Source organism: Meriones unguiculatus, chromosome 2 (genome assembly GCF_030254825.1).
Source record: "Meriones unguiculatus strain TT.TT164.6M chromosome 2, Bangor_MerUng_6.1, whole genome shotgun sequence".
Classification (NCBI taxonomy): Eukaryota; Metazoa; Chordata; class Mammalia; order Rodentia; family Muridae; genus Meriones; species Meriones unguiculatus.
This window is the reverse complement of record NC_083350.1, coordinates 190,628,555-190,648,832: the sequence shown is the minus strand read 5'-3', so window position 1 is coordinate 190,648,832 and position 20,278 is coordinate 190,628,555. Positions and strand designations below refer to the sequence as shown.

The 20,278-nt window shown below is 47.2% G+C and overlaps 1 long non-coding RNA gene across 2 annotated transcripts; it reads left to right on the top strand.

The window, feature by feature from the left end:
- The first annotated feature begins 3,648 nt into the window (after positions 1-3,648).
- On the top strand, positions 3,649-19,356 carry LOC132652496 (uncharacterized). 2 transcript variants are annotated; one of them, XR_009590139.1, is made up of 4 exons: positions 3,649-3,835; positions 4,164-4,379; positions 5,458-5,519; positions 19,079-19,356. It is a non-coding gene; the product is annotated as an uncharacterized LOC132652496 (long non-coding RNA). The 2 variants fall into 2 exon arrangements; XR_009590140.1 differs by lacking the exon at positions 19,079-19,356 and adding an exon at positions 5,876-5,991.
- The last annotated feature ends 922 nt before the right edge of the window (positions 19,357-20,278 follow it).

Genomic DNA, 20,278 nt, shown 5'->3' with positions numbered 1-20,278 from the left:
CAGGTCAGGCGTCTGGCCTCAGCACGTACACTCTCCATAGGAGTAGGGCAGCTGCTTCCTCTAAGTGGGTGGGGAAAGTCAGCAAGCCATGATGAAGCAAGAACCTGAGCAATTGCAGTGTGATGCTGCTTTGTGAAGGAACTGAGGAAAAGGCTCCACTGGTCAGGGGAGACTGCTGAGAGGAGTCAACAGGCATTGGGGGGAGGGCGGGGGGAGGAGAACAAACACTGAGGTTTCAGAAGTAGAGAGAGGTGATAAGAAAAGATAAGACAGGATAAGAGAGTTATCTGAGACAGAGCCCAGGCTCTTACTGAGCAGGCGGGAGAGGTAGGAAAGACAGGGCAGTTATCAGGGAGGAAGTCTTCATTCTTAGCACTCTGTCCTTTCCTGAATCTCTGTATCACTGGCTTACCCAATGGTAACAGGGCAGTGTTCTCAGAATTCCCTAGTTCGATCTGCCTTTGCACCTCCCTGTGAAAAGTGGCCTGAGCACTGATCACTCTGGCACTCCCGACAGGTACTCTTCACGTGCATTTTCCTTCTGCCTGCCTGGAAATACTGAGAAAACACAAAGTAGAAAGGTGAACCCTTTGTTCAAAGATGAAGACCTTTAAGACATCCATGCAGGTCACTGGCCTAAGAAGGAGGTCTGACACTTGGCTACTCTGGGAATAGCGTGGATCAGACACAAGTGCTGCAGTGCTGTTGGCTGTCCCACATGCTCTCCCTGTTGGGCATCATGTGCTTTCTCTTTCCTGCCAGTTAACCTCCTGCTCTCATTCAGGAAAGGAGGAAGACTTTATGGCAGGGAAGTTAAAGATGGGTTGATCTCTGAGGGCATCAACCCCCTGGGCTGACTCCAGATGGGGCCAGGACTATGTTGGAATTCGAACAGGCATAGACAGGAGGTGTGGACAGGTGGAGTAACTGGGGGCTTCTTGGCTCTGTAGGAGAAATGCACTTGCCATGTGCTGTCACTGCTGTCTGAAGAGGGGAGCAGGCAGAGGAGGCAGAGCAATCTCACGATTCTTTCCCCTTCAGGAATTTTGCGTTCTGATGAGGAATAAATAAAAAAATAATAATTGGAAGAAAAAGCATATATATATGATTATATTGTCAAATATTATCAAGTCTTAAAATAGATGTGATCAATGCTATTTGCCTATCTGTCATTAGGAGGAGAACCCAGAAATGAACTGACTGGGTCCACATGCTCAGTAGACACAATGTATTTGGTATACTTTGTTGGGGCACAGAATATCGGCCAGGAATTGGGAAGGAGAGGTTTGTAGAGTGGGTAGGAGTCTCAACAAACCAAGAGGGAGACAAAGGGTGACTGTGACCTTGAGAAGTAGCCTGACTTATCTAGCGTGGGTGGGTGACCAGTCCTGAGAACTCCACAGGGAACACCTGCAGGACCTTGGGCACTACCTAACCTTTCAGAGCCCCATTTTCCCTCACAATGTACTTAGCTGCAATTTCAGGTTGTTTTAAGGTTTAGATATAAGAAAAGCAGAATCAGAATGGACAAGCCAAGTAGAGTGTTGATGAGCCAGGTATAGACCAGTCTGGGCTACATGACACACTGAAACCCTGTCTCAAAAGACAAAACAGGGCCTTTGACCAAGATGTAGATTGAATTAATTGAAAGAACAGAGAACAAACAAAAAACAGGGGCTAGAAAGATGACTTGGCAGTTAAGAGCATTGTCTATCCTTTCAGAGGACCCAGCATCCATATGGCCACTTACAGCCATCTGTAACTCCAGTCCAAGGGGATCCAATACCCTCTCCAGCCTCTGTGGGCACCAAGCATTCATGTGTGCATAGACACAGGTGCAGGCAAAACATCCATACACAAAATAAAGAGCTAGAGCTAGCTCCCTTTGCAGTTATTTTGAAGATGGAGTTGCATGGTGACAAAGCATATATAGTCTTGCATCAACTCTGTCTCCAATCTGTATAGCTGGGCCAACTTGGACAATTTATTTACCTTCGAAGGTCTCAGTTTCTTCTGAAATCTGAGCTGATGATGTCATTTCCCTTGTTGTGGTGGGTAGGTGGGAACTGCATGGATTAAATGGCTCAATCTATCTGAGGCGCTTAGGGCAGGGCTTGGTACATAATGAGTGCTAATGGTGCTAGCGGTGATAGCTAATCCTCCGGAGCCCTGCCGAATGGGCTTGCTCAAGACCACTCAGCCAGCAGCCAGAGAGCCAGCCCTTCCTTCTCTCCAGGAAGGAGAGATAGAAACAAGGCAGAGTGCACCTACACCCCATGCTGGAGCTGCTGCTCTCACTCTGAAGCCTTTGTGCTCCCAGCTTGTCTGCTGTGCTCTGGCAACTCGCTCCACAGGCAAGGCTGGTGTCTCGCTCACCTCTCCAGAACCAGCACCCTACACCAGCTGACCCCTGGGAGGTGTGGAGAGGAATGACTAGGCATGAGGGCGTGGGGGTCAGAGGGCCTTGCTGCGAGCCTGTGCTGGGTGTCACAGGTGATACTGAGGCTTCAAGTCTGGATGACCAGGAGCACAGGAGATCTGAAGGCAGAGAATGGGGGTTGGGAAAGCTTGGGTTTGACAGAAAATGAGGGAAAGGGAGGATGAGAAGGTAGGTTTCAGATAGGTTCAGTGGGGGAGATGGAGCTGGGATTTCAAACTGAAAGGAAATTGCTTAGTCCCTTTCCTGTGCACTGCCTTGTGACCCCAGGTCCGATTCCCTGTCCTGGACTTGTACTGGGCGAGGCCTGAGACGCCTAGGAAGGCACAGTTGCGAGAACACTTGCACAGCTCCCTGGGAATGCCAGACAGTGATAAGGTTGGTTTTGGTGGTGAGAATAAGGAGGTGGGGCATGGGCCAGGCCATTCTTGGAAGAGCAAGCAGCCTGGCTTTGGCCAGAGGGGCAGTAACTGCAGAGCAGTGGGCAGCGGGGAAGGAGGTGCTGCCCTTAGTTGGGCTCACAGTCCACTAATCCATCCCAGGACCATGGGAAAAAGCCTATCACAGCTGCTGTGAGTGTTCAGACTAAGATCTGTATGGAAAACAAAAAGAATAGCCCTCACATGCTCAGGGACATTCCACAGCCCAACTCTTCAGTGTCTGCACTTGAGTGACACTGCCTCTCCTTCCTACTCCATCGCTGTCAAGCAGGGGCAGCTCCCAGTGGGAGGACCGAGGGAGCTGCCTGAGCCTTCATCTCAGCCAGTCTGCATAGCTTCTTTTTCCTCAACAGACATGACTCTGTCTTGAGAGGCACATCAGCCTCCCTGTGTCTCCTGGCCATCTGCCTCCTCCACTGGCCCACAGCAGCTCTCATGGTTTCCCCTGAGGTGGCTGACAGGGATAGAACCCTGACAAGAGTCAGGAGTGAAGGAGGCCAACTGTCTTCACCTTGGGCTTCCTTTCCTCTGGTTCCTGTAATCCCCAGAACCCATTATTTCCCAGTGCCCTTCCCCAGGAACCCTTCTGCCCCAGCCCTCCCTGCCTTAGGGACAGCGCTGGGTGGGGAGGCACAGCTCAATCTCTGGGATTTCCCCAGCCTGCAGTAGCAGGAAGTCTGAGTTGGGAGAGGGAAAGCCTGACTCTTGGCTGCTGTCCAGATACTAAGCAAGACCAAAGTTCAGGGGAGAGGCTTGCTTCCCTGGTCAGCCGGGGACACGCACTGACCTCTACTCATCTGGATTTGGGGACTTGGGACCCTGAGGCTGGAGGACAAGGCCAAGTGCAGGGGAAGAAAACAGAGGAGGATGGAGCTGGAGAGCAACAGGAGAGACTGATCCCCTTTCTGTCTTCCCAGGCCTTGCTTTTGCTGCCCCTGCTTGCTGTCCGTGCTATGATGTAGGCTGGTGACTTCCTGGGTGGTTGGCTTTCCTGAGCTGGACACGTGTCAGGGGAGATCCTGGGGCTGATAAGGAGACATGAGCGTCCCAGCCTTCATGCAGATAGAAATTCCAGTTGTGGTTCTAGTGAAGCTGGGTTTGTCGGGTATCTGGAAACTGGTCTTTTCTGGCGTCTCATCTCCCCTTCTGTGGTGAGGCTGGATTTGAAGGAATGGCCCTGTTAATGAGGCGATAGAGGAAGCCTCTTCTTCCAGGGAAGGCCTCATAGTCAATATTGACTCTCACTGAATCTCAGTCTCCTCTGTTCTTACCCATGACTCTCATAGTTCTCCAGCTCCAAATGAGCCCCTGGGGACAGCAGTAAACACAACAGGGTAAGAGCAAGAGCCAGCGATAGCCCTTGGGGAAGATGGAGCAGAAAACCCTGGTGACAGTCATTCCTTGTCCCATCAGCCAGCCATGCCACCCACACCCTCGAGTCTCCTACTCTCTAAAGCTCTTCTTGGAGGCTAGGCTCTCCCAGCATCTAATCCAGAGCAGAGGTAAGGATGCTGAAAAGGGGGAGGATGAGTATGAGGGAGACCTTGGGTGGGCTGGAGTCCATGTCATTACGTGTTAAACCCTGGGGGGGGGGGCGCACAGAATGTGGTTATGGGTGTGCTTTAAAAGGAATGCATATCTCTGAGCCACTACCACCCCCTGGTGGAATATTCTGCATGTTAGGTCCCCAGCCCTTGATTGGAAAGGGGACTGCCCTTCTTGGACTCTCTACAGCTGGTGGAGGAAGGTGCAGATATCTAGGAATATATGTAGGTAACTTACAAACAGAAGGTATGCCCAGAGAATGAACGAAGTTCCTGGCAATTATTGAAGTGATTCAACAGTGAGATATGCTGCCGTACAACTCGGGAAGCAGCCACACTGAGTGCTGTGCGAACTCCTGGGGCTATACCTAGGAATAACCCTAAGGAAGAAGATCAGGATCTCAGAAGCACTCTGCTTATCCACAGTCTATGTAAAGGCCATCTGACTGTGCAGATAACACAGGGCTTGAAACTAAAGGCACAGCTTAGTTTCCTAAACACAAGTAGTTAGTACACCAGGACCACAGGCAGGGCACAGGCCTCTGCCGCAGCTGGGGGTACGCATCCCTTATAAACTGTACCCTAATAGCCACTTTTTCTAGAGTTTCCCCCCACCCCCGGATGCAGTCATAAACATGGCAGCTTAGCTTGGTCTGAGTTTGGGTCTACATGTGGGCAGTTAGTTTTGTGTCCCTTGCTACCTTCACTCAATACCTCGGGACTCTGTCCCACTGTGCCAGGCCTAACAGAAGTGAAGATATTCCACAGTGATGCTTGTGCCTCTCACTACCCTCTGAGAGGACTGAAACAACGGACTTAAAGAAACTGGAGTTTCCCCAGGTTTCTCATGTGGGGAGATATAAAAGCCTTTTGGGGGGAACTTGTCTCCCCCAGAAAGAGATTTTACACAGTTCTATCTATAGGATGAGATTGAAGCCTGGAAAGTCGTGTCAGCGATGGGCAGGGCCACACCTTGACCACACCTGCTTTGATGTTCATATTCTTGGCCTCTACTTAAAATATAATTTTATTTTAGGGCCTGGAAGATAGACTTGCGATGGTTCCTCGGATCTCTTTGTTCTTTTCAATGTGATCACTGTGAGTAAATTCCTCTTTTTGGCCTTTTAATTGACTTATTGAGGAGGTGGACCTGTCTTGGGCACAAGCCAGGACCCTCAAGTTCTATAACACCACCAGCCTCGTTCTGTTGCTGTGGTTAGGTAGAGGGAGACAGCTGACCGCATGCGTTGCATATTCTGTGGTCGTGGGTGCTAACATAGGCTCCTTCCGTCCTCCTGGACACTGACAGTCCTTCAGGATCCTCCCTGCTCCACGCAGCATCTGTCTTCCTGCTCCCAAGCAACCTGTCACCAGCCTTCGAGCCCCACCCCTTCCCCTGGGGCCTCAACGACAGAGCCCATCTGACTGCATTATTCTCTGCCCTGTCTACACAGTTCACTCTGCTGGCGAGGGCCACTTAGGACCGCCTTCCCCAGACAAGATCAAGGCAGCCATGCTGACCCAAGTCTGTCTCTCCTCATGTCTTTCTCCACCTTCCCTGTGGGCATCATGGAATTTGAAGAAACAATTAGAAACTTTTATAATTTTATGTTCTGTTTTTTTAATTAAATTTATTCTTTGACAGTTTCATACATGTATGTAACACAATCTGATTATTCTCCTCCTCCATCCTCTCTTATGTTCCTTCCACCCAAACAACTTCCCCTTCCTGCCAACAATTTTCCTTTCCACTTTCATGTCTTTTTGCTTTGTTTTGTGACCCACTGAGTTTAGCCAGGGCTTCCTCCATGAAGCTGGAGCATGACCACCTCTAATACAATGACTATCCCTTTTCACAGCAGCCTTCCACAGTCAATGGCTCTTTGGGGGAGGGGGAAGGCTCCATGAGTCCCTCCCCATATATTACTGGGTGTTGCACAGACCCAGTGCAAACTCAGCTGCTGTGAATTTGTGATTGCAACAGCCATGTCAGGTCCAGAAGATAGTGGCCCACAGACCCCTCCTTCTCCACTCCTGCACTTACGTTCTGTCTGCACTGTCCTTTGTTATGTTCCCTGAGCATTGGATGGGATGATACACTTGTTCTGTTCAGGGATGAGCACACAACAGTCACTAATTGTCAGCACCTTAAGAAGCCATGAGTTTTTGCATCTAATCAACGCTGAGAAAAGCACATGTATACAAGTATAAAAAGAAATAGGAGGCTGTTTGACAAAAAATACATCCATTTAGCAAAACAAAAGTAGGTTCACTGCAAGGCCTAGGACCTCTGCAGCCATGGGCCTTTGACCAAGCACGCAGTGCCGGGAATGACTTTCCTAAGAACAGGCCTCAGAACCAACCAGAAAGTAGCTGGTTAGCACCACAGCAGTTACACACCATTGTGCTGATAAGTAAGGCTTTACCTGGCAGGCTGGTATTGGAAGATTTGGAGTCCACTGATAGTTAAGACCTTTATACTTTGCTCTTTTAAAAGTAACCTTTGTGTCCTCAGTTCTGAGTTTCAGAAGCTTGTACCATTTTTCAAAATGAGTCTTTTTATAGTGGTCATTCATCTTGGTGCCTCAGGTCACAGGAGAGTCTGGAATTTCGTGTGGGCTTATGGCCAGGATTTAGTGAGAATTCCCAGGAGACACTGGCAAAGGGAAAGAAAGATTATGACTGCTGTCTCCTACCCCCATCAACTTGTAGATTTGCTATGTCTAGAAGAGGGGGTCTGCTCTTACATCTTGTCTTTTTTTCACTGGACAAGCCTGCACAGCAAGGAGATAGGCAGGTTATTGCTCCACATGTCCAAAGACGGGAGAAGAGTTATAGAGGTCTAGTCACAGGGGACAAAGGGACTTGAGGGGAATCTGTAGTCCTCTCACTTGGAGAACAGCAGTAGTGGCATTGTGGGGTGCAGACTGTCCCAGGAGGAGACTGAACCCCCAGTACTTGCTGGGGTGTGTTTAGGGAACAGACCAAGTTCCTGTTTGTATCCAGTTCTGCTCCTAGCTCCCACGGAGGCTTGGAACATGGTTGAACATGCTCACTGTGGTGGTTTGGAAAGAATATGCATTAATGAGTCTCTGAAGCATAATAATTAGGTAATTAGGCACAGGCTAAACTTCCGTCATATGAAAATCTGAAAGTTTGTGAGCGCTGAGGCGATGCCACAAGTGGGGACTTCTGCACCATGAATCTAACTCGCACAGTCTCTAAGGCCACTGTCCACAATAACTTTGTATATGAAATCGTGGGCTCAGTACACATAGACGAAAATAAATACCATGTCTGCTTAGTTCCCAACTTAAGATACAAACACTCCTAAGTAAAGAGAAATATTCCAACCCATAATGCTGTCAGTGTTCAGCTTTTCAGGGGAGGAGTACTCAACCTGTGATGTCAGATGGAGTAGTTAGCTCAGGGTCTGGAATGAAAATGAAAATGTTCATCCCCCAAGTGTGTATATCTCCATGCTTAGTCTCCAGTTGATGAGCTGTTTGGAAAGGACTAGGAGATGCATCCGTGGAGGAGGTGTAGGTATGCCTCTGAGAATGGGCTGAGGTTTTAAAACCCCTCATCAGGCCCAGTCTCTCTGCCTGGTGCCTATGGATCAGGTTGTAAAACTCTGAGGTGCTGCTCCAGCACCATACCTGTCTGCTTTCTGCCATGGTGATCATGGACTAATGCTCCAAGATGGTAAACAAGCCCCCAGCTAAACACTTTTACATGTTGCCTTTGTCGTGGTGTCTCTTCACAGCAATAGAACAGTGACTAGGACACTAAGCCAGGTGAGTGTGCTCAGATTTGAGAGACATACCAGGGCACGTGACTCACAGTCCCTGTCAGTTTCCGCTTGGCATTGGTTCCTCTCTGCATGCTTGGCAGGAGTTGTAGAGGGGCTGTGAAGGGTGGAAGGCATCTCCTCTCTCAGGGTCAGAGGTCAGGGTTGTGGTTGGAGGTCTGTCTGTGGACCTTGGTGTCTGGGAGGCCGAGCTGCAGAGTTCCCAGCAGACAGGAGCATCTGTGAGGGGACTGTGTGGAATCTTCCTGGGAGAAAAGCTGCCTGAGCACTCAGGCCTTTACCTGTGGGAGGGGGGCTCCTTTTCTGAATCCCTCTTGGGAACCTAGTCTCTAGAGATCATTTGTCTTAATTCTATAGCTTTTTAGGAGGAGCCGTTTTGCTTTTTCTGCGTAGCTAATTTTAAGACTATTGCCTTGGCCAGTCTGTCCCAGCCCTCAGGAGCCCTTGTCCCACCCAAATGAGGCCAGCTTCTTTAGTCTCTGGATATCTGGCCTAATCAGGAGCAGAAGATCTGGCCTCAAGGCTACATTTACACCCTTCTCCCACAGTGTGGGCTGCACCTGCCCATTGCAGTCACCTGCTGCCCTCCAGGACAGCATCATCCTGGCGTCACATGGTTTGGCCTGCTCTGTCTCCCTGTGCATAACGCCTCCAGGGGCCTGTGCACGGGAGCTCCTAGCCTGCCAGGAATGGACCTCTGCTTCTGCCTCTCACTGGCTTGAAGGCTTCTCAATGTAATGATCTTGCTTCTGTCATTGTGCCCAGGCTGGCAGAGGCAAACCTTTGTTATAGGTTTGCCCAGTGGTGACCGAAGGCAGATTTCCTGTCAGGGAATCACCACTGGCAATTCGGTTGTCAGCCACCAGATGGCGAACGTGCCCAGGTCCTGCCAGCTGCAGTGAGGAAGCTTGGCAGGGGTTGCCTTGGCTCCAGAGGAGGGACAGTGTGTCCCTCTCTCTTCCAGAGTGATCTCAGGGGAGAAGAGAGTGAAACTGGCCAGATCCTGAGAAGCTGGGAGGGAGAGGCAGATCCCAGAACCATTAGCCGGAATTTCTTCTGTCTTGGAGGTAGAGGTGGTTCATGGCTTCCTCCACACCCTTTAGTCTCTCAGGGAACGTCTTCCTGTCCTAGGCAAGCTCCCAGTACTTTTAAAGAGTCCTGGCTTCTTTCCAACAGTGCTCCCCCTTGTTCTGGCCTTTCTGGCCCTTGTGCCACAGTCACTAAGCCAGGGCCTACCCTCTAGTGTTCAGCGTTCAAGGGGACCTGCATTTCGGGCTGTGTGTGTGTGTGTGTGTGTGTGTGTGTGTGTGTGTCCTGTCATGGAGTAGTCGGAAGCTCTCAGTAGCTGTGTTTGGTACTGTGTGTTCTCCTCTCCAACTTTCTTTCCCCCTTTCTTTGTGGCCTCCTCAGCCCCTCAGATTCTCTAGTCTCTCCACTCGCAAACCCTGGCATCTCACCACAAGAGAGGAGACAACAGTGTTAACGGCATTTTTAAGGTCAAAACCTGGGCACTGGCAGCCCTAATAAGCCAAGGTAGGTCACATGTCCTCAAAAGGCTAATTACAGAGACAATGTAATAGTGAAAAACAGAAAAAAGAGGCTTATTTAATGGGAAGCAAAACTAAAAGCTCTAGTGACTCCCTGTGTCCATATCTGGGCTCCTAACGTGTGATTTCAGTTTGAGCAAAAGGCCAGAGGCCTTCATAGCTGAGCAGTTCCAGTCAATTGTGATCTAATGTCTCATCACTGTCCCCGCTCTAGTCACCAGAACTGCGGGAAATCTTTTCTGGGAGTCTGATTGGCCAGAGTTCTAGCTTTTTCTTCTTTTCATTATGAAATTCTTGGTGAAATTTAAATTGTTTGGGTTTCACTGTTCCAACAGGCAATGGGAGGGCACAGTGTGTCTTCAGAATGTCAGGATGGTTGTAATGGGGCCTAGTATTTCCTGGGGAGCAACAGATGCTTGAGGCAGGGATGGTTGCAGTCCACCCACAGCTATTTACCGCCTGTCCCCGCCCTGTCAGAGATGGCCACCTAGAACCTTGAAGGCCCGAGGGGATAGCAAGCCCCAATCACAGAAGGATACATTGGACAGTGCTTTCATGTATTAATCATGGTCCTTAGAAGCTGCTTTTGTTGAAAAGCTCTGGTTTTGCACTTGGGCCCACAAGGTAACTAGAGGCAGGATGGAAGTCTGGCTTGCCTTTTACATCTGCTTCCTTTGCTTTGGGTCACCTGTTCACCCCTGCATGTAGGCATGTTAATCACTTATGGGGGTGGGGTCTGTCCACAAGCTGGGCAAATTCACCAGCTCTCTTTCAAGGTTCAGACACAAAGATAAGAGGGACAGGCACCTTAGTGCATGCTTGTCACAATTCTGTTGTAGACATCCAAGAGGCATTTAAAGTTACTGTCCTAAACAAACAACCATGGATTCTGGGAACAGCAGAGCCTCACAGGGTAGACAAGCCCTTGGGTGTGGCCAGTTATCTCTGATGGTGAGGCTGTTCTGGTTCTTCTGAGAACCAGATGTCTTCTCAAGTAACAGAGCCTTCCAGGAGCACCTTGAAGAACAAGACCAGAGACAGTGACAGCAGATTGCACCGTGACAGGGCTGCTGAGTTCCTCATGGTTGCCTCTTCCCAGTTCTTCGTTTTCAATGTAAAGCTCATGTCAGTACTCTGAAAACAGACTTAGGGTCACCTGACCCCTTTATCTATTCCTTTCTTCAAAGTGAACACTGATTAAATCATGCTTTCTGCCCTTTATCTCTACTTAGCTCTTTAATTGGTATATGGGGTTGGGCAGCTAGGACTCCGGGAACTGGGTCTTTTGCCCAGAATCTCTATTTACATTTCTAACACAGAGGGCAGACAGACGGCTAATTTCCATAGTATATCATGAGCCTTTACAATAAAGAAAAAAAAAAAAAAACAGTGAACAGAAGAGTGGAGACAATGAAGCGTCAGAAGAAGAAGAAGAAGAAGAAGAAGAAGAAGAAGAAGAAGAAGAAGAAGAAGAAGAAGAAGAAGAAATAATGACCATTTAACAAGTAATGGCATTTGAAAATTTGCTAATTGGTATGCATTATTTTACCTCCAATATTCATATAACAAAACGTGATGTCCAGTGTGGGTGCCACTGGAAGTGGGTCCTTTGGGATATGAGGTCACGGTTGGGTGGAGGCCTCATGAATAGGATTAGTGGCTATGGTGTTTTGTATTGCTGATAACTTGACAGGGTCCAAAATCACCTTAGAAACAAACCTTTGGGCATGTCTGGGAGGGATTTCGTAAATTTAGCTCACTTAAGTGAGATGAACTAACCTAGATGAGGATGTCACCATTTCATGGGCTGGAGTCCTGGACCAAGCCCAGAGGAGTGAGTAAACTGAGCACCGGCATTTGCTGCTCTGGAGGGGGGTCATTGGGGGATGGTGGACACAAGGTGCTGAGCTGCCGTAAGTTCCTGCCACTGTGCCTTTCCCACCACTGTGCCTTTCCCACCATGGTGGACTGTGCCTTTCCACACTTAATTTGTTTTGTGAAGTATTTTTTCACCAACACAAGGAAAGTAGTAAATTCAGGGGCATTTCACAGGAAGCCAGGAAAAGCTTCGTCTTCAGCTGTGTAAGGATGTTGAGTGCTGTCCCAGAGACAGAATCGTCTGATGCTTTGGTTGACTCCTCCTGGAAGTGGGAGAAAGCAGTCTGCTGCTCAGCAGTCTTAACATGTGGGGTTACCCTTTCATCTCTCTTAAGAATCAGGGCTGAGCTGCGGAGGTAGCTTGGTTCAGCAAAGGAGCTGACACAAAATGACCTTTCAAGATGAGACTGGTTAGGAGAGAAAGCCCTAGTCCGGGGGTCTATGATCCAGTTGGAAGTGGGAACACAGTTAGAATTATGGGATTGTCAGAGGCAGCCAGGGTAAAGGGGCCAGCTGTTAAAAACCTGGGAAGGAGCTTTGCTGGCAGGAATAGCTTGTCGTAGGAGAGGAGGGGAGGAGTGGCCCTCACAGCATGGTGGTCTTGCTAAGAAAGTGGAGTCTGTGGCTCCACGTCCCGTGTCTGGGATTTTAGAGGGCCCTGCCCCACCACACTCTGCTTTCATGCCAGCACCATGTAGATGCTAAGTTTGGCCGCCGGCTTGGACCCTCACCCCTTCAACCACACTACAGGCAATCAGTGTTGAAACAATTGCTTCCTAGGATCACACAGCCCTGAGGCTTTCTCCTTTCACAAATCTGAAGCTTAGTTGGGTGGGGTGTCTTGCTGTGAGGGCACCTTTTATTATTTCAGTGCACCTCTCATACATGGTTACAGCTTCCAAAACATGTGTTGGGGGCAACATTGTTTCCTAGTGTTCTTTTTCTCATAACTACACGTTTTGTATTATTTGCCTCCTCTCGCTCTTTTTCCTTGTAGACCAGTATAAGTTGTTAGTGACGGCAATTTCAGAGATTCAACAATATGCTGCTCGATATTTTCTTTGCCAAAAATTGGTTCATTACTTTAAATTCAGCCTACTATGCATTCTCAGAACATGGGCAGAAAACAGTCAGAGTGTTTGCCAAAATACAGAAATGGCCTTCGGCATAACTGCTAATATTGCCCCCCCCCCCGAAACCTCAGGAACACGCCTCCAGCATCTGCGTTATTCTCAGCACTCTCGTCCGCCAAGCTCCAACTAGAATGGCGTATTAAACTCTGTTTAGAGCATTCTACTACTTTTCTAGTCCAACCTTCCCGCGTCTTCCGTATCCCTCTAAAAACCGTGTCAGGTTCTTCACAGCGGCATCCACTCTTCTGTGCCGACTTCTGTACAGAAAAGCTACTATTGCTGTGATAAAAATGCCATGACCTAATGCACCTTATGGAAGAAAGCGTTGATTTTGGCTTCTGGTTCCAGAGGAAGAGTCTGTAATGGAGCAGGAGGCAGAGGCAGTTGGTGGCCAATTAAATCCCCAACCTCAAACAGAAAGCTAAGGGTGACCTAGAAGTGGGTGGAGGCCATTCGCTCTCTCAGAGTCTATCTCAGGGACGTGCTTTCTCCAGCAAGGTCCTACCCCTTAGTGCTTCCTTAACCTCCCAAAACAGTGCTGGCAACTGGGGACCAAGACTTCAGATCCCCAAGCCTGTGGAAGACAGTCTCATTCAAAGCAGGTTGCTGCTGACCTGGGTCACACAGAGCTGCTGAGTGAGGTTCCTCTGAACCGCTGGTGACACTGCTGTCATAGAACCTGCCACTGTTTTTGAGGCTGGGAGGGCTGGGGGTTTGCTCTGAGGGTAGCACGGCCAGTTCTTTCTCACCAGGGCAGCTTCTCTTACCTTTTGAGAAGCCCCTCCACGTTCCCTGCCAGAGAGCCATGCTCCTGAATCTGTGTTTAGGTTGGATGTTTTTCACGCATTACCTGGTCTTTTCCTCTCCACTGTTCGGGAAACCTTAGCACCGTCTTGATGCATGTTAAAACTCTTCCTCTTTCTTTCTCTTCGGAAGAGTCTGTTTTTCTTACTATGGCTCTTCTTATGAGGATAGGATAGAGAGAGCTTCTAGTCTGCTATTTTACTTTGGGGGGGTTCTTGACTTAAATTTGTCAGCAGTATGCCACCAAATCCATTACTAAATAATGTGAAATTTTAGAAGTATTGGGGCACATTACACCGCCCTCCTGAAAACTGAGAAGATGTGGCCAGAACTACGCGCATGCGTGTGTGTGTGTGTGTGTGTGTGTGTGTGTGTGTGTGTGTAGGCTGTAGGAGTCAGGCGTGTAATTTTTGGGCTCTGGGAAAGGGAGGAGGGACTTAAGAGCAATATGAAGGGCATCTGATATCGGGCATCTGATATCGAACGACTGTTTTGTAAATGATGTAGGAACCATTATCTTCACTTTACAGTTGAGGAAATGGCCATTTAGATAATTTTGTCTTTGGGGTCAAACAGCTGATAATTGTCAAAAGAAGAAAACAAATCAATTTTACAGTGATTGGCAGGGGTCAGTATCTTCCTGTGATACTGACTGGCTTCTCATAAATCAGTTTTGAATCTCATCAAAACTGCAGACTGCACCCCACACACCCCAATTAGGTTTCCTGCGGACCTCCAAAAGTTGTTTGCTTTTGGGGCAATGCTGAGAGAAGCCACGAGATGGCGACATTGCATGCCTACGGCTCAGCATGTCTGTTCGTGGACATGGAAAGGTTGCGGTGCTGAGCTGTGGTAGCTGCTTTTCCACCACAGTTATTTCATTTGTCCAGCAGATCTTCAAAGGAAGTCTTCTTTTTCCAGAATCATATTCTATCAAGGACATGCTTAGGACTGCACAGCTTAGTAGTAGAAGTGGAAAATGAATTCATTTGTCTGATCCAAATGCGTTTAGAGCACATTCCTTAGGGAAGATAGATTGTGGAGAACTAGCATGGGTGAAGCGTGGCAGTGAAGGAAAAAGTCTTACATTAGAAAGGTCTTTTGTTGTGATACTGCAACCCTAACCCTACCCTGAGGGACTCTTTGGGTAGTACCTAATCCTTTCCCAAGGCCACTGAAAGGAAGAGTTACGATTTTCAGGTAGAAATCATACAGTTAAAAGTATCCTTGTGACTCCACAATGGTGCTGCCACATTGGAAAGCAATGAGTTCTCCTAGCTTGTTTTCCCTCCTGCTTTAGAACAGACTGTCACTTCCTCCTATGAAATAGGGGCGGTTTCTAAATTCATAGTTCTATACCTAAAGACTGGCGCAGTGCTCAGACCTCATCTGGAAAGTTTCACTGGGCAGTGAACAACGATTAATGAAGAAACTCATGTGGAAGTACAGGGAATAAGTGTCTGTTGGGTGCCCAGCCTACGTATGGGACAGCTACATCAACCCCACCTAAGACACAAGAATCACTGTAGAAGAGGGACCAGCAAGAGGGTAAGAGCCAGAAGTCAGGGAGGAGCAGAGGAAAGCTGTCTTCTGGGTACAGTTGGACCAGTGTGCTCATGAACACACAGGAGCTTTCGTGACGTGCACTAGAACTGTACAAGATCAAGCCAGTGCATGTCCAGCAGAGTGGGGGGGCTATGCTAGCTGATAGCTGCAGGGTGTGGGTGTGTGTGGACCCTGGTGGCACAACCAGGCTCAGCCCAGACTGGACGCAGTGGTACATAAGAATGAGGATATGAAGTTGGGGTGGTGGGTATGGAAAAGCGGGATGCAATAAGAACACATTGAATTCATGTGTGAAATTCTCAAAGAATTAATACAAATATTTTTTAAAATAGGAGCAGTTAATTAGGGTCCATGCTATATGAAGGAGACTCCTTGTAAGCCAGGCACCTTTAATCCCAGAACTTGGGAGGCTGAAGCCAGCTTGCTCTACATAGTGAGTTCCAGACCAGCCAGGGACACATAATGAGACAGTCTTAAAAAGAAAAGAAAATAAGTACTCTCCACATTTAAACACTAGCATCCTGCAGCCCCTGAGTGCTGGAGCCAGCTGGAACTGGCTGTGAGAGCTAGATCTATACACTGCTTCCAAACTCTGTGCTCAGTTATAGTGCTGGTAGTTTGCAATCAGCCACAGCGGTGGCATTTATAGCACAGAACTTGGAAAAACAGGAAACCAGGCCTTTCATCCTCTGCAAAGTCAAGTGTTAAGCAGTTACTGTAGCAAGAGGCTCCCGCCTCAACAGCAGGAGCAGAGTTGCACACCCACAGGTTTATAATTCCTACCTCTTCCTTTGGGTCATCATTAGAATTGCTTTTTTAAAACTTATTTGTTGGGCTGGAGAGATGGCTCAGTGGTTAAGAGCACTGTTTGCTCTTCCAAAGGACCTGGGTTTAATTCCCAGCATCTACATGGCAGATCACACCTGCCTGTAACCACAGTTCCAAGGGATCTGACACCTTCACACTAATGCACATAAATTGAAACTAAATAAATTATAAAAACTTATTTGTTAAATTGAGATATAATTACAACATTTCTTTCTTACCTTTCCTCCTTTCAAACTCTCCCTTATACTCGTCCTCATTTTCTTCTAAATTCATGGCCTCTTTTTCATTAATTGTTATCACATGCATGTATGTATGTTACACACATGTATATTCCTAAATATACCCTGCTCAGTCTGTATGTTACTTGAATGTTTTCATTGGTATTGATAACCACTGGTGTGCTCTTCCCTGGAGAAGGCTATGTCTCTTGTAGTCAGCACTCTTTGGCTGCCTGTAGTTCTCTGTGTAGGGTTAAGGCCTCCTGTACTTTTCTCCGTCTACTTTGGCGTCTCTTGTCCTTGTTCAGCTCATGTTTGGGTAGTAACGTGGATAAGACTGTGGGTATAGCTTCTGATATTACTAGTAGACCCAATCTCACAACAAAACTCCCTGATCCTCTGGCCGTGAGTTTAAAAGGAGGGGCTACGGTTGGTCTAAGACTGCCCTGAAACCAGAACTGCTAAGATGCAGCCACAGGCTACCATAATCATGTGGGCAGTGGAGAGAGGAGCTACTCCTGTGGCAGAACTGGCCTGTCTCTCATTTAGTGTGGCCTCTTAATATTTGCTGCTGAGAGGCCCAAGGACTTGTGGGAAATTACTCAGCGCCACTGTGGACAGGGCTGAGAAGATATGGCTATCTGAGCTCTACTAAGGAGTGTAGCAGTTAGGAAGGCAACATCAGAGTCTGCAGTTGGGGGTAACGGGCGCATAAACAAGGCCAATTAATATTCCATGGGTGTCTTTCTTACTGGTGAGACCCATGGTTACACAGTTAATATTTGGCCAAGCTGGGACTTATTTCAAATTATTATTATTATTATTGGTTAGTGTCCAAAGTAATGGGTTTCACTGTGGCATTTTTATGCATGAAATCATTACACTTTGTTCTCATTCACTTCCCCACTGCCTTTCCCTGCTTCCTTGCCCCCTTTCTCCCTCAAATAGTCAGTTCTTTTTCTGCTCCCATGATTCATTCTCTCCATTTCTCTTCTCTAAGCTTATTCCTTCTCCCCTCTCTTTAGGGAGTGGAGGAAGCCTTGAGTGAGTAAGTACTGAATGAATGGATGTTGGTGATAAAGGTCAGGCTTGCTCAGGATTGGCAGAACCTTCCTTCTCTGGCTCTAGTAGGAGTGTTTATGAACAATTGAGCCCATGTGCAAAACCCAGCAGCTGCACCTTTCTTCTCTCAGATGTTTATGTCCAGAGAGTCCTGGCAAACATCCAGACACTGCTTGCCTACAGAGATCTCCTACTGAGACTAGATGACCCCTCCATTTGTGCTGTTTACAGCCAAACTGAGGTTCCAGATCGTGGCCATAGTCTATGGCTCCGTTAGTATACACAAAGTCAACTTGGCCCCAGATTTTCTGTGTGCATGCGTCTGTCACTTTTTAAATGTCACTGTCATTTGCTCATTCTAGTTGGGCTTAAGACTCATTCAACATCTACCCACCAGAGAAGGGCAACTCACAACACACCAAAGCAACAACATCTCTCGAGTCCAACATAGTGGACCAGTGAATTTTTATCGGAGTCACTGACAGCAATTTTGGTGAGGGTTAACTTGCAGCTGCATTGTCTAAAATCCTACCCCAAAGTGGGCGGTGACTCATGAAAGCTGCATTTCTGGAGCTCTGCACAACTCGCAGGCGGCTCTCAGGTCCGTCCATCAGCCTCCTTGCCCAGCAGTGTGTACCACATCATGCCCCTGCCAAGGGCCTCTTGTAAATCTTGGGGTTTTCAGATATCCCAGACACAAGAAGTTTGTTTACCTCCTGAGTCTCACTATCTTTCTCCCCACTCCTGGAAGGGACATTTCAATTCAGGGGAAACTGCCACACAACAATAATTTGTCCAGTAATAGATATCCTTTCAAGTCAGCACACCTGAGCTAAGGCAGGATCTTTGAAATTCCATGTACATTTTAAGTGTATTTTTTTTTCTGGAAAAAGATTGAATTTTATTAGATATTACACCAAATATGGTTTTTTATTGCATTGGCATCTAAGTGTCATTAAGCCTCTCAATCCACGTATTTCTCAGGATTCTCTAGAGCAACAGAAGTGATAGAATGAATCTGTCATCTATTTGTCTGTCTGTATGTCTGTTTACCAACCATTTACAGAAAGGGTTTGTAGTAGAATGGCTTACAGGCTGTGGTCCAGCTAGTCCAACAGTGGCTGTCTATCAGTGGGAAGGCCAGGAATCCAGTAGTTCTTCTGTCCATGAGGCTGGGTGTCTCAGCTTGCCTTCAGTATATGCTGGAATCCTGAAGAAGTACGCTCGAATGCCAGTGAGGACAAGCAGGCAAAGAGAGCTGGCTTCCTTCTTCCGTGTCCTTTATATAGGCTGCCAACAGAAGGTGCATCCCAGATTAAAGGTGGGTTTCACCACTTCAGATTGTTTAAGAAAAAGTCCCTCACAGGTGTATCCGGACATTTGGATCTTAGTTAATTCCCGATATTGTCAAATTGACAATCAAGAATAGCCATCACAATCCACAATCATGAAATTTTTAAAGAATCCTCCATTTATTTTTCTCTAGTAAGTGTTTCTTTGTGTCTTAGTTCCAATCTTTCACTACCTTTTTTACCTTGTTGTGCTCTGACATTATAAGTGTCATTGTTTACTTGATTTCTTTTTAGATAAATTTTAGTGTATAAAAACAACTGGCGACCCCGTTAGCATAGCAGATAGCTGCCAGCCTCATAGAAACAACTGATTTTGCAGCTGATTTTTTATTTTACAACTTTGCTGACTTGATCGATTAGTTCTAGTAAGATTTAAAAATGCAAATATCAGCATTTTCTACACATAAAATGGTATAATATGCAAAGTAGATAATCTCACTGTTGGGATCTGTAAGCAGGCATCTCTACGGCCAGCCCCAAGGGACCTGATGAACTGGTTATCTGGCATCTGTGAGGCCACCTAGAAGGCCACCCACCTAGAAGACCACCCGCTGACCACCGGAAACTATGTGTCCATGCTCTGGGTCGCCTTATAAGAAAACTCAAAGCACCTCCTTTCTCTCTCTCTCTCTCTCTCTCTCTCTCTCTCTCTCTCTCTCTCTCTCTCTCTCTCTCCTCGTCCGGAGACGATCTCTGGGACCCCTTCCCCTTCCCCTAATAAACCTACTACGTGAAACCGGTCGCGTGATTTGTGAACCCGCCATGTAACTCTCTTCCACAGGATTCTAACACTCACCCCATTCTATTTTGAATGCATATTATTTTTCTTGCCTAATTGCTCTGTATACAACACCCAGTGCTGTGATTAACAGAAAAAAACCACAATAACAGCAGCAACAACAATGAGAGTTCCTGAATTTAGATAAAGAAGGAGACATCAACAGAAAAGCATCAGAATTCCAGATCAGACAAAACATGACCAGAGAAGAACCTCTCCATGTACCAAAACGACAAACAAAGAGTGTAAAAGCTATAAGAGAAAATACCAATTTCTCTACAAAAGCAAACTCAACCGAATAACATCAAAAGTTTCTAAAATCTAGGAAAGCATGGAATAATATACTTAAAGCCTTGAAAGTTAATAATTGCCAAGCTACGTTGCTGTATCCAGAAAAACTATCTTTAAAAATTGATGGTGAAGTGAGGACTTAAAAAATATAACACAAATAAAACCATTCATGACCACAAGAATTACTGTAGAAAATGTGTAAAGAAACCTAAGCATAGAAAAGAAGATAGCCTCGATTACGAGAGCACTGAAAAACGTCACGGAAGGACGAGATGAGCAAAGGAGATCTAAAAAACAACTCTTAATACTAATAATGGAGAAGGAAAGAACAAACAAGAATCCAGCCAACCAGAGAAAACCATCAATGAAATGATAGGATTTACTATTTCTCAACGCTAATCTTAGATGTAAACAGTCGCAGCTCCCAACAGAGCGGTGCAAGTCGGCAGACTGGATTAAACAACATACCCAACTGTTCGTCCTCTAAAGACACCCGCACTGGTGAAGACAGTGGTCGAGCGCCAGAGGCTGCAGGTCAGTCTGTCAGGAGGATGGAAGGCATAAAACAAATTGCATAAGTCCTCTGATA